Raw genomic sequence first — 16,636 nt, 5'->3', positions numbered from 1 at the left:
GATTTTCAAAATTCCTCTTGAGCTCTTCCATGGCCCGAACCCATTGGGTGGGCTGGGACACAGAATCCTCGATTTCTGTGTCTTTGCCTGATGGCAAGCATTGTTCCTCCCCATCAGAAAGGAAGGAAGGAAGTGTCTTTTCTCCGGTAAAGTACCCTTCAATAGTTTTATTTCTTTTCCCTTTTCTTGGCATTTTCTCCAACCAGTGGCCTGACCTCTGAATGTTCTCCTCACACCCACCTCGCCTCCTGGTCCTCCCAGCCAGCTTTTGGGGACTGAGATTCAAATGCTGCTTCCCGCCTTAGGATTTTGGGCGGGGGCAGGGCTGCTATTCAGTGTGAGAATTAAGTTCAGGTGGTCAGGGGCAGGGCCGCCTCTCAGGCATAGTTCCCTCTGGGGGTTTATGCACAGACCTTCCACAATGGATCCAGGCTCCTGCCCATTTGGGGAGCCCCCGTCCGCAGCCGCCTCTCAGCCCCCACCTCCCAGGGGGGCCCTAGCCTTGGGGGCACCCCACTCCCCTCTCAACCCGCCAAAGAGACTCTCTCACCCACCCCCGTCAGTCACCTGTTGGTGGGGGGGCCTGTGCTGCCACTGAAGATCCCGCCTCCGGTGCCCTCTCAGATCTGTGCCTCTTGGAGCCGTGGCCGCCACTGCCACCGTCACAGGTCAAGGCTGGGCTCTGCATCTGCAGCGCAACGGACCTTTTGCAAAAGGTTTGCAGGTCCCTCTGTGGGTGGGGGGACCCACGTGGCCGCTGGAGATCCCGTCCCTGTAGCCCTCTCGGATCTCCTCCCCTCAGTGTCGCGGCCACGGCAGGGCCGCACTCCGCTCCCCGTCCCGGCGCCCAGTCCGCGGCGCGAAGGACCCCCCGCGAGAGGTCCGCAGGTCTCTCCGGAGCAGGAATCTCCCTCCCTCCAATACTCCGTGGTCTCTGGGTGCAGAATTCGCCCTGGCTTGGTCCCCTCTAGCCGTTCTGTGGTTTGTGTGTTCGGAGCTATGTGTATGTGCGTCTTTCTACTTCGCCATCTTGGCTCCTGGGCAGTTTTCTTTCATGATTTCATAAATATGATATCTAGGTTCTTTTTATTGTCATGGATTTTGGTACTCAGATCATTATTAGATGATCTCTCCTCTAGCAGTTTTCCAAAGTCATTATTTTGTATGTGATGCCTGCACTTTGTAATCATTTTCAGTCTTTTGACTTTCTTTCAATATTTGTTGTCCAGTGTAGTTGTCAACATGTCTGTTACTTTCTAATTGCTAAGGTGTCCATTACCTGCATTAGTTTCTCTCCCTTTTGTGCTGAGCAATGAATTCCTTTTCAAAGACTTCTTCTAATGTTCTATTTTTTAAAAAGTTTCCTCTAGAGTTTTTATTTCACTTGTAATATCATTAAAAACCCTTTCAAAAGGATGTTGCCCCAATTCTAGGATTTCTACTTGCCTTAATGACCAACTTGTGTTTTTATTTGAGATTCTGTCAGTGATTGTATATGGAGGCCATTTCCAGTCATCCCAATCTATATCTTGCATTGGACCCAGATTATTCTGGAGGAGAGAGTGAAGCTGATGATTTTGCACAGCCCTACCTCATTTAAATTCAATTCACATTGCAAGTTATGGCATCACCTTCCTGATGTCATGGTTGTATTTGAGAATGAAGGAAAAATAATAAAATCACAGGTTGAGTGTTCTAGAACACTCCAAAAAGGGATGTCAGTATGCAGAGAAAATTATCTATGTATGTGTGTGTATGTGTGTGTGTGTTAGTGGTGTCAGCAAGGGAAAGTGAAGAACTATGCTCACACCAGTAGTTCTGCTTTGCCTCTCTTTTGAAGATTCATCATGATCAAAGGAACTATTTGGTAATGTTAGATGTCTTCCCACATCAATTAATTGGAAGAAGGGTAAAGTACAAGTACTTGTTTAACTCAAGTTCTTTAGAGGTAGAAAATAATTTAATTTTAATCCATTAACTAAATGTAACATAATTTTGGTTTAAGCTCTATTATTGAAAGTTTTCCTTTTTATTGGCTTGTTTGTTTGTTGTTGTTTTGGTTCCTCTATAACCTTCAAAGGAGTTAAATGAATGTCACACAACTTAATACAACTTCAATAATCCACGAGTATTGTTGTCCATGTGGGTCTTGTCTCCAAAAGGTTAGATGAAAAGCCTCCATATTAATGTTTTGATTTGTGGCTGGTCCCCTATCTTAGGACATAAAACTTTTGATAAAGGCTTATTGTCTGTAATTTTAAATGGATTTCATTGAAATCAACCTCTGGATGAAAGTGGAGTTATATCTTGGCTTTCTTTTTAAAATCAGAAATATGCTCTCACAAAAAAAGAATGTTACAATATATTAAAACAATTTTAGTGATGTAGTTGAGATAATGTTCAAGCCTATAGCATTAAAGTGACTGAAACCCTAGAAATCAATGGAGAAACATCTGAGCAAGAAAAAAGTGAGTCAACCATATAGTAAGAGTGAGGGTGAATTGGCAGATAATCTATATACCCCATTATTCTCCATGTACCATCAAGACAATGAAAGGAAGGCCCCCAGATCAAAAGGAAGACACCTTGAGATGGGTTATGAGATTTCATATTTTCATAGAGAGAAATGAAGAATGAGCAGATATGAATGACAGTAATTTTTTTTTCACTAGCAGAAATATTTATGTGGAAAACAGAGTCATTAGAGTTATGGACCTGGGCTAGAAAGGTATTTTTGTTTTTGCTTTCGTTTTTGCAGACCGACCCTAGTAGCACTTTTTCAATTCTAGTATTTCCTTTCTGCACTTGCTCTCTTCCCACTTCATCAATTACTCATTCATTTGTCATAAGAAATCATCCTAGACTAGAAGATCACTTTTCCCATATTTATATTTGGAATGCTGTTCTCTTTTCACTTGAGATTTACAATACCCAATAGCATTAATGGACATGTCTGCATTAAGCATATGTCTGAGTGAAAAAGGAGGTGAACTAGACATTTTTCCCTACTATAAAGTGAGCTCTTTAAGATGGGAACACTCTTGTTTACCTAGCTTTGTCTTCAGTACTTAACAGTAAATTGTACACAGGAAACACTTGATAATTAACTTTTCATTTATTCATTCACTCAAGTCGTAATAATTAGTAGTAACAAATATGCACCCTGAATTTTGCCATAGTAGTCACAGACTAGTAAGAGATGCAAAGGAAAGACTCCAACATATTAGTTAAGTTTTTTGGGGAGAGATTTATGAGGTGGCATTGGCAAGTCCCGCATAAGATGAAATGTATGATAGGGTTACAATATGCACCTGGTGAAATAGTCCCCATATATGTTAGCCCGTGGATCTATAAAAGTATTTTAACACTTCACTATTCATCGATAGGAACCACTATCTAAAGAATGATATGACCTAAGCTGAACACTCTGTAATTTTGAAACTTCAGAGTACATAAAAGTGTCCTTCTTACTTTAATCATTCTGTAAATCCCAAACTCTTTTCATCAAACAAAAATTACCTATATTTATTAGATAACCAGTCACAGAGGAAGTCCTTATTATGCTTGTTTTATTTATCTTAGATACCTTCTCACATCATTGATACATGCTTGACCAAGTGTTTTATTGTAAATAAGAGCCAGATTGAATTATATTCGATTAACCGTTTCTTCTGTAATACATGTTTTGCTCATTTTGCAGTGGAAAAATGGTTTATGGGTTGTTTTGAGCCAGTTCATATTTTTATCAGTAAGCACCCCAACATACACAGTGGGACCTGCTACTACAGGTTCTTAGATCTGCATTCATAGAAGAAAAGCAACTTTGAAGGGGTTAACAATCACTTTAATCAAGCACAGGAATCAGAGAAAATCAAAACTCAAAATTTCATAGAAATCAAAAATAAATCAACAGACAGTGCTTCAAACTGCTCGACCATTACATACAAACATGTCTGACCATTACATACACACACATTTACCAGAGAAGGAAGTATCAACTTCTAGGTTTTAGAAAAAACAAAAAGATACTTGGGAGCCTCCTACAAAACAACTCCCCTAGTCAAGTTTCCCACAATGGGCAAGTCCATCAATGGGTGGGAAAGATCCTCCTTATTCACATTCAATCTGAGGCACTTTCAGTAAAGCAAAAACATCAAAAGATCCTAATTTCATTGTCATTACAATATTGGAGAAAGGGTGATTCTTATGCACATAATATGGTTTATTTGACACTATTTTTATGATTAATATAATCTTATATGGAGCCTTTCTAAGTGATTTTGCTTAAACACAGGAATATAGGTAAAAAGCATTTATTAAGCACTTACTATGTGCCATGTACTGTGTAAAGCACCAGGGAAACACATACAAGTAAGTAAAAAAAAAAAACTACAGCTCTTGCTATTAAAGAGATCAGGTTCTAATAAAGGAAAACAACGCATCCAAGGGAGTTGGAAAGCGTATCGGTTATGAGGATGGAAAATAAGGGAAAACATAAAGGGGCTGTGGTGAAGTCCTTAGAATCAGCAAAATAAGCTTGGCTATTCTGGGTTCATCCCAAAAATGAGGCCTTAAAAGAATTCACTAATGGGATAATGGACCCAGCATGGTGGAGGGATATTGTTTCATACACACACACACACACACACGCACACACGCACACACGCACATACACATACCATTCATTAAATTTCAATAATTCCCTATCACCTCAACGATCAAGTATAAACTATTTGGCTGTTAAAACTCTTCACAAACTGCTTTCTTCCTGCTGTGGTGAGGGTTATCTCCATATTTTGCATTGATTATTATTGTATGGCTCAAAAGAAGGCAAAATAGGTATCTCTTGCATCTACTAGGCCCCAAAGCAGACTTTAGTTCATTTTAGGAAAAGAACTAGGAGGTGAAGGTCAGGAGCTGATCACTGAGTTTTCTTTCGAGTGACAGAGTAACAGGGCAGAATTACATCTGTCTGCTCCCTTAAATATTATTAAAGGGATGAGGCTTCCAAATTCAATTGAACTTTGGTCACAGTTTCATTGTTGAAAGGAGTAGGAGCTCAAACTTTATATCCAAGGATTGATTCCTTTCCCACCAAATACAAGCTATGCAATAAACACTCATAAGAATTGCCAAAGAAAGTATCTTTATCCAATCTAATAGCAAAATGGGAATCAGAGAGAGGAAAATATATAGGAGAATATATACCAGAGAGTATAGAGTGAAGTACCTTTCCCATTATGGGTATGGTAACTCAGCTCAAGCAAGAGAGATAGTCCTAAACCTTACCCTAGAGAAAGTTTCCCAAAGTCTTTAGTATAGCAATTTGGGAATAGGGCTATGATGGAGACTGACGGCTCCTCTCATGTTGACTTCTTTGCAAAGTCTGGGAGACTTCCTGGATGACAAGTTCCATCTTCTCTCTCTAATCTGGAACACAGAAATGACCCAAGTCCAAAGATACAAAGTGACTTGACAAAAACTTGAAGAAAACTGGAGCTCTCCCACTCTACCACATCTGCCCTGCCCCTGACACTTAGCAAGGTGTTGAACTCCTCCAATGAGGGGAGAGTCTCATACTAATTGGTTTCAAAACTGAGGTTACATTACCTTTCCAGCTTTCTTACACCTTACTCTCCTCTGCATACTTTTTCATCCAGCAACCCCAGTCTCCTTGCTGTTCCTCATATAGGATACTGCGTCCAGCCATTCCATGAGTTTTCCCTGGCTGTCTCTAACCTTCTGCTCTTCCCCATCAATGCCTACAATTTTCTTACTCCTCATATGTACCTTTTGGTTTTCCCAGATTTCTTCATATCTCAGTTCAAGTCCACTTTCCCCAAGAAATCTTTCCCAGTCTTCCTTAATCTTAGTGCCTTTCTTCTGAGATTCTCTCCAGTGTATATATATCTTGTTTGCACATAGTTGTTTTTATATTGTCTCTCCCATTAAATTGTGAGCTCCTCCAGAGCTGGGATTACTATTTTTCCTTTTTTGAATCCCTAACATTTAGTCCAGTTTCTGGCAGAGCAGGCAATTATTAAATGCTTGTTGACTGTCTAACTTAATGTAGCAAGAATGAAAAATGGATAATGCAAGTCCTTCAATGTTAACCATGAAATATATAAATGGCTAATGGATGGATTCCACCATAGGAGGTGAAAATTTATGAAGAGATGCTGCCAACAAGAATTTTGGAGATTTAGAAAGTGTGGGGGGTTGCACTCAGAATGTTTGCACAGATGAGATAGTTCCATGTAAAATTTAAAATAATTTATGTCTTTTAAAATTCAGGAGTCTGACTTTTACATGACTCAGCTATTAATTTCTCTTCATTCTCACCTGCTGCTCATTCTTCTATTTCCTGAAGAACAAGGGGGAAAAGTGGTCTGTTTGAAGATATTCATACCAAATGGAGAAAAAATAATTAAGCAGTGAAAAAGGAGAAAAAAAATCTGGATCTAGTCAGATTAGCAGTTCTCAAAGATCTTCGAAAATGATAAAACAAGACATCTGAAAAAGTAGAAACTGCTGATAGTTCCATACAATCACGGTTCAATTCAATTTAATAAACATTTATTAAGTGCCTTCTATTGGACAGTGGCTGCTTGTATTTAAATAGTCTTTGGTGAGGGTGGGGGAGGTGCCCAAAGGAGCACTTTAAAAGGAAGTTAGTACCCATGATTATAAGATAATGATTCTGATGAGTAATAAATCTATTGCAGTATCAAAGTAACTATTAACATCATTGAAATAATGTCATCAGGTTTTGTTTTGCTTTTTTCAAGAATGATGCTTCCAGTTCTGATTAGTAATTTCTCTGAGTGGAGCTAGAGACGAAGTTGGATTTAGGATCAGTAAGTGGTCTTTGTCATGCTGTGCAAGAAGAAAGGCTGAGGTTTGCAGGTTTGTACTGTTCGAATCTCCTAGGGCTCTTCTTTCAAAAGAACTAACTTGTTTCTGATTACTACAAGGTAGGCCAGTTGTGCTCTTGTTTCCTGGGAGATCGTTTAGAGAATCATTGATCATTAAAAGCTGAAGAACCCCAAAATAATTTAATCCAGTAACTTCATATAACATATGAGGAAATTATATCCTTGACAGATAAATTAATTGTCCAAGGCCACAATGCTGGGTAGTGATTAAGATGATACTTAGATACATTTCTTCTGACACCTGGTTCTAGGCTGTTTCAATTAAAACACAGTTTCAAAAGCAATCTTTCTGATATTTTCTGAATTTCTTCTTTTCAACCACTTTTTCAAGTTAGTATTCTACATGGTACAAAGAGGTATATCCTACATATATGTGAATGTATCTACATAAATAGATGTCTAGACACATACATTTGTGTATCTATAAAAGAGCCCACATACTATATATAGCATTCTTCCATCTTAATTTAGGACAAAGACTTGACATGTGATTTCATTGGTATAGGGAATTCTCTGGTGAGGAAATACTCTCTAAAAATGCAGGGCAGAATGCAACCAAGATTAGAAGGAAAGCAGAAAACTGGGAAACAATTTTTACAATCAGTATCTCTGATAATGACCTTGTTTCTCAAATATATAGGCAACTGAGGCTAATTTATAAGAATACAAATCATGCCTCAATTGACTAATGGTCAAATATAAGAAGAGGCAGTTTCAGAGGCAGAAATTAAAACTATCCATACACATATGATAAAATGCTCTAAATCATTATTGACTAGAGAAATGAAAATCAAAACAACTCTGAGGTACCAAATCTTACCTATCAGATTGGCTAACATGAGAAAATAGGAAAGTGATAAATGTTGGAGAAGATGTGGGAAAATTAAAACACTAATATATTGTTTTTGGAATTGTAAACTGATCCAATCATTCTGGAGAGCAATTTGGAACTATGACCAAAGAGCTATAAATCTGTGCATACCCTTTGATCCAGCAATACCATTTCTAGGTCTGTATCTCAAAAAGGTCATAAAAACAGGAAAATGCCCCACATATACAAAAAAATAGAAGCTCTTTTTGTGGTGGCCAAGAATTGGAAATTGAGGTGATGCCCATCAATCAGAGAATGACTGAATAAGCTATGGTAGATGAATGTAATGCAATACTATTGTTCCACAAGAAATGATGAGCAGGAGGACTTAAGAAAAACCTAGAAAAACTTACATTAACTGATACTTAGTGAAGTGAGCAGAACTAGAACATTTTATACAGCAATAGCAACATGTGTGATGACTAGCTTTGATAACCTGTCTCTGTTTAGCAATGCGAGGATCTAAGAAAAAAACCAAATGGTTCATGATGGAAAACGCTATTCACATCCAGAAAAAGAACTATGGAGTCTAAATGTAGATCAAAGCATATTATTTGTTCTCTCTCTATTTTTTTATTCCTTCTTTCTTGTGTTTTCTTCAATTGGTTCTAATTTTTTTAACAACATGACTAATGTGAAAATATGCTTGATATGAATGTATATATAAAGCCTGTATCAGATTGCATATCATCTTGGCATGGTGAGAGGGAGAGATGGGGAGAAAATTTGGAATTCAAAATCTCATGGAAGTGAAATGGTGAAAACTAAACAATCAATTAATTAAAAATGCAGGACAGCACCTTCTACAAAACCTTTCCTCTTTCAGAGTTGCCTAGAGCCTTAAGAGGCTAAATACCTTGCCCTGGGTCTAGTGGTATGGTTTGAATCGACTCACAAGAGTCAACTGCCAAATTTTCAGTATAAGCATTTACATTTTAGAAATCATAAAATACTACAAATTAGAGCTTGATTTAGTGCTTTGTTGACTTCTAGATTTAAGAAAATGATGGTGAAAATCGTAGTAAGGCAGAATAAAAATAAAAATGTGTTGTGCATACATTTTCTTTTGTTCTGGAGAGCCAGTTATACATTTACCATCACATTACAACTAAGCTCAGACATGTAATATGTGCCAGAGGCAGTATGTGAAACTAGGTCTTCCTAGTTTCAAAATTGTCCCATTTGGTACTAAATTATTCTGCCTTCTTTCTTAACTACAGGGTAAAGAAATATGTCCCCTCCTGGATCAAATGGTAAATGACAGTGGTTCAGTCTCCTGGCAGGGTGCTGGTATACTATTGAGGTTTTATAGGCATACAGCAATACAATCAGCACAATGTCTCTGCAGATCTTTACTTTGGTAGGCAGTCTAATAACCCCTTCTCTACCATATTTTCCTTTGGATCCTCCCAAACACTGAACTAGTTCTGACAATGCATGCCTCAACCTCATTATTTATGTGTACACCCCTGGAAAGTATACTGCCAAAGTAAGTGAATTTATCCACAGCATTAAAAATTTTTCCATTTTCTGCAACCAGTGTTTTTTGTGTGGATAGTGTGGTGAAGGATAGTGGAGAACCTGTGTTTTCTTGGTATTAATTATTAGGCCAAAATTAACACAAGCAGCAGAGAATGCCTCCATACTTTGTTGCATCTCAGACTCAGAGGCTATATTAAGTTCACAGTCACCTGTGACTAAAAATAAAAATCATGCTCCAAGTCTCTTTGCACTTTAATCTGGACAGGTGACTAATGTTTCATTAAAGAACTTCCTCTAGAAGGTGATTTGTCTTTCCGTTTTTGATAAAAGCATTTAACTAATTTCATTGTTAGGAATATCATTAATTACTATAATAAGGAAAAAATGATCACTTGATCGAATGAGACAAAATGGCGAGGTTGGGGATTGAACATTGACAATATGCTGAGCAGCAACCTTGCAATTAAGAGACCCAAGCTCTAGTTCTGATAGTACTACTCAATTCTCATTTAGCTTGATCTCTGAGTCTCATATTCCTCTTCTGTGAAATGGAGATTTGAGTTTGCCTGTCTAAGAAGTCTTCTAGAGCTCACATTCTATGAGTCTATGAGTGTGTAAAGTCACAACCCACACAAAGAACAGGTCATTTTATCAGATATGTTTCTTCTATGGTTTCTAAACAGGGGGAAGAGAGAGGGAATGAGGGAGGGAGAGAGAGAAAGAGAGAGAGAGAGAGAGAGAGAGAGAGAGAGAGAGAGAGAGAGAGAGAGAGAGAGAGAGAGAGAGAGAGAGAAACCAGCCTGAGCAAATTGAAAAAAGAAAAAAAAATCACTCAGTTGCGAAAGTATGAATAGCTTTAAAGGATATTTATTTCCCATAGGCATTTGGCCTCTAAATAATTGTGTTAATGACACCATTTTGAAGCCAGGGAAAGTACTGTACCCTGTTCAGGGGATTGGGAAAATAAAGATAAATTTATATTTTTTCAGGTTTGAGGTTAGCACACTAAAATGCTCCAACAAATTGATTGAAGATTAGGGAACAGGTTGTTTTCTGAGAAGGAGCTCACTCAGGATCAAATATTCCCAGGCCCCCACTTAATTCCAATATCAAACTGCCCCTTGTGTGGTCACTTATCAAAGACCATAAGAGCAGGGAAGTGTTTTTATTTAGACTTTTTAAAAAAATATAGCAAACATTTAGCCAGCATGACAACCACTTCCATAGACTGTCCCTGACCAATTTGAATTATTTTCCTAAATTTGTTAAATAAAGGAAATAGCAGGTTATTAGTGCTGCCCTCCAAAGTTTTGTCCACACAAATTAATCACTGGTGAATTGAAGAAACATTGTAGAAAAAGAAAAAAAATCCTTCTTCCCTTAGCCCTTCCTTCCCTGGCCACACATTCTTTCTTCCCTTTGGCTTTGCACAGTGTTAGAAGATAATTGCAATACTCTCAGGCATGATATATGCAAGTGAGTCCAAAAGGGATATGACAGTTTTTGCCCATGTACATATTGCCATATAAAAAAAGCTTTAAGATGATATGAAAAGCCGTATAAAGTGTCTACTGTTCAGAATTATCTGCATTTTGCCTCCTGTTTAATTTAGTACTAACCCCCAGACTGATCCTCTACCCCTGAAAAACCAAGCTTTCCTACTTGTCTCACACACATTGATTTTAGTACTTTTAAGAGTCCTTGATACTATTTCTGACTAGATCATCTCCCAGTTCAGACACTACTTCATCTATTCTCATATAAGAATTGCCTTTTTTCAGTTTCAGCAAGGGTAGAGAACATGTGACCTTGAGTGTCTTCAAGTGAGGTCCTTTGAATCCAACCTTCACAGAACAAAAGACCACACTTGAAGACCTAGAGGGCTACATGTGGCCTCAAGGACTCAAGTCCCCACCCCTGGCTTATGGGTTTGACTAATCATTTGCATTTGTCAGATAAACACTTCAAGTGGAATAGGATAGTTTCATGATGATTCATTTTTGTTACTTTCAGTTTTATTAATATTTGTTTTTACATTATATACATTTACAGATTACTCCTACTTTAATAAGTCTCATATCAAAGTAAAACAGTTAAGCAAAAAAGGAAAATGATACATGTTGGATGGGCTATGGGAAAACAGGCACATAGATGCACTGTTGGTGGACCTGTGATAGGTACTAATTATGCAAAGCAATTTGGAATAACACTCAAAATTTATTAAATATTATGTGCATGACCTTGATCCTGATTCATTTCAATATAATATAATTACTCTAATGAAGTGTTTTTCTTCCATAGCTAAAAGTTCTTGATTTGGAGTCAAAGAATTTGTTTTCAAATCTAGACTTTATCATTTACTTTATGACTTTGGGAAATGAATGATAAAGAATTTATAAAATTATTTAAGTTCACTGGTTCTTGGTTTCCTTAGCAATAAAATAACAGGCATGTCTGTAATGGTAATAAGATTAAAGATCTTCCCTACCCATTAATGGGCCTGCCCATTAAGAGGAGTTTGATTAGAGGAGATTTGTAGGAAAGCACCTATCTTTGTTAATGATGCACTGGTTCTCAAGGGTTGTGATGCCCTCTGACTTTGAAAAATGTATGTATACTCTGAGGTGAGGTTTTGTTTTGAGGCTTACTCATTGGACATGTTTTTTTGGCCAGATAAGACTCTGGCCAGCCATTAAGAAGACCCCCGGCTTTGAAAACCCAGATGTTGATGTTTCTCTCTCTGGTTACTATGTGTGTATGATCAGACAGCTATCTGTCTGTTGATCTGTGATGTATTGCTTACTGTCAGACAGCTGGAAGCCTTGTCTGTTGATTTTAATTTCTCTGTATTTTCTCTGAAGTTCAAGGCGTTGAGTTTTTCTCCTGAACTAAGTGAATGATACATGTGCATGATTAAAGTGATTGTTTACAACCCCTCAAAAGTTGCCTTTCCTTTTAGAAAAGCAGATCTAAGAACCTATGATAATAGGCTCTTCTCTATATATCAGGGTTCTTATTTTAACAATGTCCTAGATGACTTCTGGAATTCCCTCCTGCTCTAAATCCATTCATAAAAGGAAAAGAATTTTCAGAAGATCCTCTCACATGTGACTTAGCTATATAGGAACTGGAGTAATAAGGACCTCTGGTTTGGTTGTCAGTTTCAGTTTTCAAAGAAATCTGTGTATTAAGTTGGAAGCTTTTGGCATATCCAATTTAGAACAATTATAAACATTTGAGGAGAAAGGATAAGGTTGATTCAGGTGGAGGGTGTGGCATTAGAAAGTAGAAAGTTCAAGACATGAGAATTAGCAAAAGACAAGAAGTAGTATGACTAAAGTCCTAAGCCATTATGAGTGGCAAGACATTTGGAAATGAATGGAGGAAAATTTTAATGCCTGATTTAATTCCATGTTATTTTCTATTATGCTTCTTTGTTAAATGCTTTTGCTTTGAATTTGGTGCCATAAGGTTAACTTATTAAAAGCCACCTTCAAGGGGTTATGATCAGTTGGTTTAAATAAATGGCTATCTATAGCAGTGTTAGGGACATCCAGATAGCTGAGGAAGGATGATATTGAGGAAGGGCTCTAGGAAGATAAAAGAGGGAATATTTCACATGATAAACTCACAGTCATTTTCTTGTTAACTTAAATCTCTAATTTTTATCCCTTCATCTTCCTAGCCATAAATGGTAGCAGGCGCTAGAAACATGTCAAAGTCTAAGACTTTTTCTCTTTGGTAAGGTTGAGCATCGCCAGTCTCTTCACTCATTTACTACAGGTAGTGCATAACACCACTTACCCCCCATTGTTCTTCCTGTTTCTCGATGTCTCTCTGTCTATCTATCTGTATGTATGTCTTCCTGACTGCTTTTTTGCTTCTTTTTTTCAGTCTATATAACTGAGTTCCTAGATTTAGCATCTGCTATTAGTACTCTAGTAAGAGATACTCTTATAAAATTCTTAAAAGGGTATGTCTTCTGTGTGTGTTTTCTCAATTTGCAAATGCCATTTTTGAGTGGATTTGCAATTTGCATTGAATTATAATTTTCAGAATCAATCCATTTTCATTTAAATTCTCTGCTGTATTAAGTAAGCTTGTATCTCAATAAGCTGCCTGTGTGTGTGTGTGTGTGTGTGTGTGTGTGTGTGTGTGTGTGTGTGTTAGTGATTAGTTCATTGAGAGTTCAGTATTGGTCAACTACAAAGAGATTCCAAGTGAATAAAGGGGATTGTCAAGGAAGGAATATTGCGGAGATTTCTCTTACCATACCTGGAGTACTTATAAAACTCCAAGTATGGATAGATACATTTAGAACCAATGAAGATTGAGCCAAGTGGACCAGTTGGTTTTCATTATAGTTCTATAACCTCTTTAGCCCTGCCTGTCCCCTCTGCAGGTAAGAAATGCCCTCAGATGACATTAGCAAGCTTGAAGCACAAGGGAGAGAAAAGGAAAGAAGTCAAAGACAGACAAAGGGAATCAATTTAACAAGAGAGAAGAAAGCAGGAAGAGGAGGAAAAGAAAACATCAGAAAAGAGGGAAGGAGGTAAGAGAGGGAGAAAAGGAAAGTATATGCCTTGTGATAAGAAGCAGCAGAGCAGAAACAATGGCCTTATCTCCCAATCAGTAGTACGCTAACAATCTCATTTCATTTTACATTTTTCAGAATTGACTCAACCTCAGATGACTCAGAGGAATGCCATATGTTTGTATCAGCCGCCTGAGCAAAGGGCACAAGGAGGTCTAGCCTACTGTCTTCTAAATCATCTACAATTACCTTCAAAATGCTTTTACCACTTAGAATGACAAAGTCCAGATGTACTTATGTACTCTGTTGTCCTCTCCTCTCAGACACTGGACTGAGAATCTCAATTGAGGTTATTTTTGAACATTATAAAAAAAGCATTTCATACTTTTTAAACCCCTGACAACACATGCCAATTGAAATAATTATGGGCAGTGGTTCACTAAAAATTCTTTTCTGACCTTGCTGTTTATAAAACATGTAAGAACAACAAATATGATGTGTCAGTGAATCTGTTTAAAAATAAAACCTGTTACTAAAACGATTATTCAGAATCTTGTTTATAGTTTTCTTCTAAAGCATAGTTTAGTTTTGTTGGTTTTTATAACGTGCTTGTTGCTGTGTTCAAATATTTACAAAACTTGAACATCTTCTATGATGCCTGTCATTTCTGAAAATGTTCTCCTTCTTACTGACAGGTAGCAATGACTGTATTAAATTAAGGAGATCTCCATTTAAACAAAGAAATAAATATAGTTAGCATTAAATATGCAAACTTATGCTATTCAATAAGTTTGCTAATATTTATTCATTTTTGTTGGATGATAGACAAAATTCCTTGGCTTGAACTAATACGTACACAAATTTATTTTCACATTTGTTGTGTTCTCTTCTGAGCACAAGATCCAGGGTAGTCCAGCACAGATTAGGGAACAAATTAACTACATAGCTATACAGTATTTGCAAGGAATATTTTAGAAGGAATATGTCATTATTATTGACAGTGAATTATGCCCGGATATACTCATGTGACCTTTGTGAAAATTTGCCATTTAGAAGAAAAAAAAATCAGAGAAACACAGTAGTATAGAAATTTAGTATGGTTTGGAGGTCGTCTCCAGCCATCTTGATAGATATCTTGTCACTAAACCCAGATAGGTCCAGAGGAGAAAGTGAGGCTGGTGACTTTGCACAGTTCTCCCTCACTTAATCCAATTCACTTGCAAGTTATGGCATCACCTTTTGAGTGTCCTCTTTGAGAATAAAGAACAAGCAACAACCTGTGAGTAGTCCAAGCTGTCCACTAAGGACCTAACTAGCCAGTTCCAGTTGGCCAACACAGCTCCTTCCTTCCCTTCCCTTCCTTTACCTTCACTTCCTTTCCCTTACCTTCTTTTCTCTCCCTTTACTCCTTCCTCTCACTTTGTCCAAATAGGGTTATAATATCCTTACCTGAGAGTGTTTTGCCCAAAGAAATGCAAATTTTGATGACTAAAACCTAGCAAGATATCTTGGGATTTACTAGTTAGGTTTCTTTCTTAAAAACCATGCCTTAAATCCAATTCATTCTGGGTCTCATCTATTTGCCAACAATAGGTCCTAGCCCAAGGCCCATTTAGTAGTCATTGTTTGGGTCCTGATGACTCAGAGTGAATGTAAATTGTAATTGCTAATTATTTGGTTAGAAATCCTGAGGGTCTTCTCCTCATACATTGATTTTTTTTTTTTTTACATAAGGTTAAAGAGGCCATTCTTTACCTCTTTTCTTAGGTAGCCTTAATCACTGAAATGTTGTTACATCAAAGGGAGAACTTGGAAAGACCACAGTTTTAAAAGGCCAAGTTCTCCCACTGCATGTGTGGCCATCTCCAGTCATCCTGATCTATTTTGAACCACTGAACCTATATGGCACCAGAAGAGAAAGTAAGGCTGATGACTTCACACACCTCTCCCTCATTTAAATCTCCTTCATGTGTAAGTTATGGCATCACCTTCCTAATGTCATCATTCTCTTCCAGACTGAAGGACAAACAAGAACAACAAACATGTACCAGCCCCTGTCCTTCTCTAACCTTAGAATTCTCATCTATATGATGGGAATAATACAATTTATTGTATTACTACAATAAAGGAGAGAGGGGAGAGGGGAGAGGTGAAGCCAAGATGGTACAGTAGAAAAGGCACTCAGCTGAGTTCTTCGAACATTCCCCTCCAAACAGCTTTAAAATAAAGCTTCAAATCAAATTCTGAAGAGGCAGAGCAAACCAAAGGTCAGAGTGAGACATTCTTACAACTCAAGACAACTTGGGAGGTCAGAAAGAGAAATCTGTGATGCAGAGACAGAAGCTGGCCCAGAGCTTATGTGAATGAAATGCCTGTGGTGGAGCTAAGTGGTAGTGATAGAAGCAGCAGAAGGTTCTGGAGCTTTTAAACCAGAGATGCGAAGAGGACTTGGCAAATGCTCAGAAAAATATTGCAGGGAACTTTTGTGCTAATACTTGACACAGGAGCAGAAATTACTTGGCAAATTCATTATCTCAGAAGAAGATAATGAAATCAAAACAAATACAAACAAAGCCTCAAAGAAAAATATGAATTGGACACAAATCCTAAAGGAATTCCTAGAAGAGCTAAAAAATTATCTTCAAAATTACCTAAATGTCCTTCTTTACTCAGTCATTCTTCACAAACCCTTCTAACTCCCCATTCTCAATGTCTCCCTCTATGTACTGAATTCCTCTTATCTCAACTCAACCCAGCCTAGTAAAATAGAAAAAACACTGGAACTGCTATCAAAAGAAGATTTGGCACACCCTT

This window comes from Notamacropus eugenii, chromosome 5 (genome assembly GCF_028372415.1).
Source record: "Notamacropus eugenii isolate mMacEug1 chromosome 5, mMacEug1.pri_v2, whole genome shotgun sequence".
Classification (NCBI taxonomy): Eukaryota; Metazoa; Chordata; class Mammalia; order Diprotodontia; family Macropodidae; genus Notamacropus; species Notamacropus eugenii.
Note: the sequence above shows the minus strand (reverse complement) of the source record.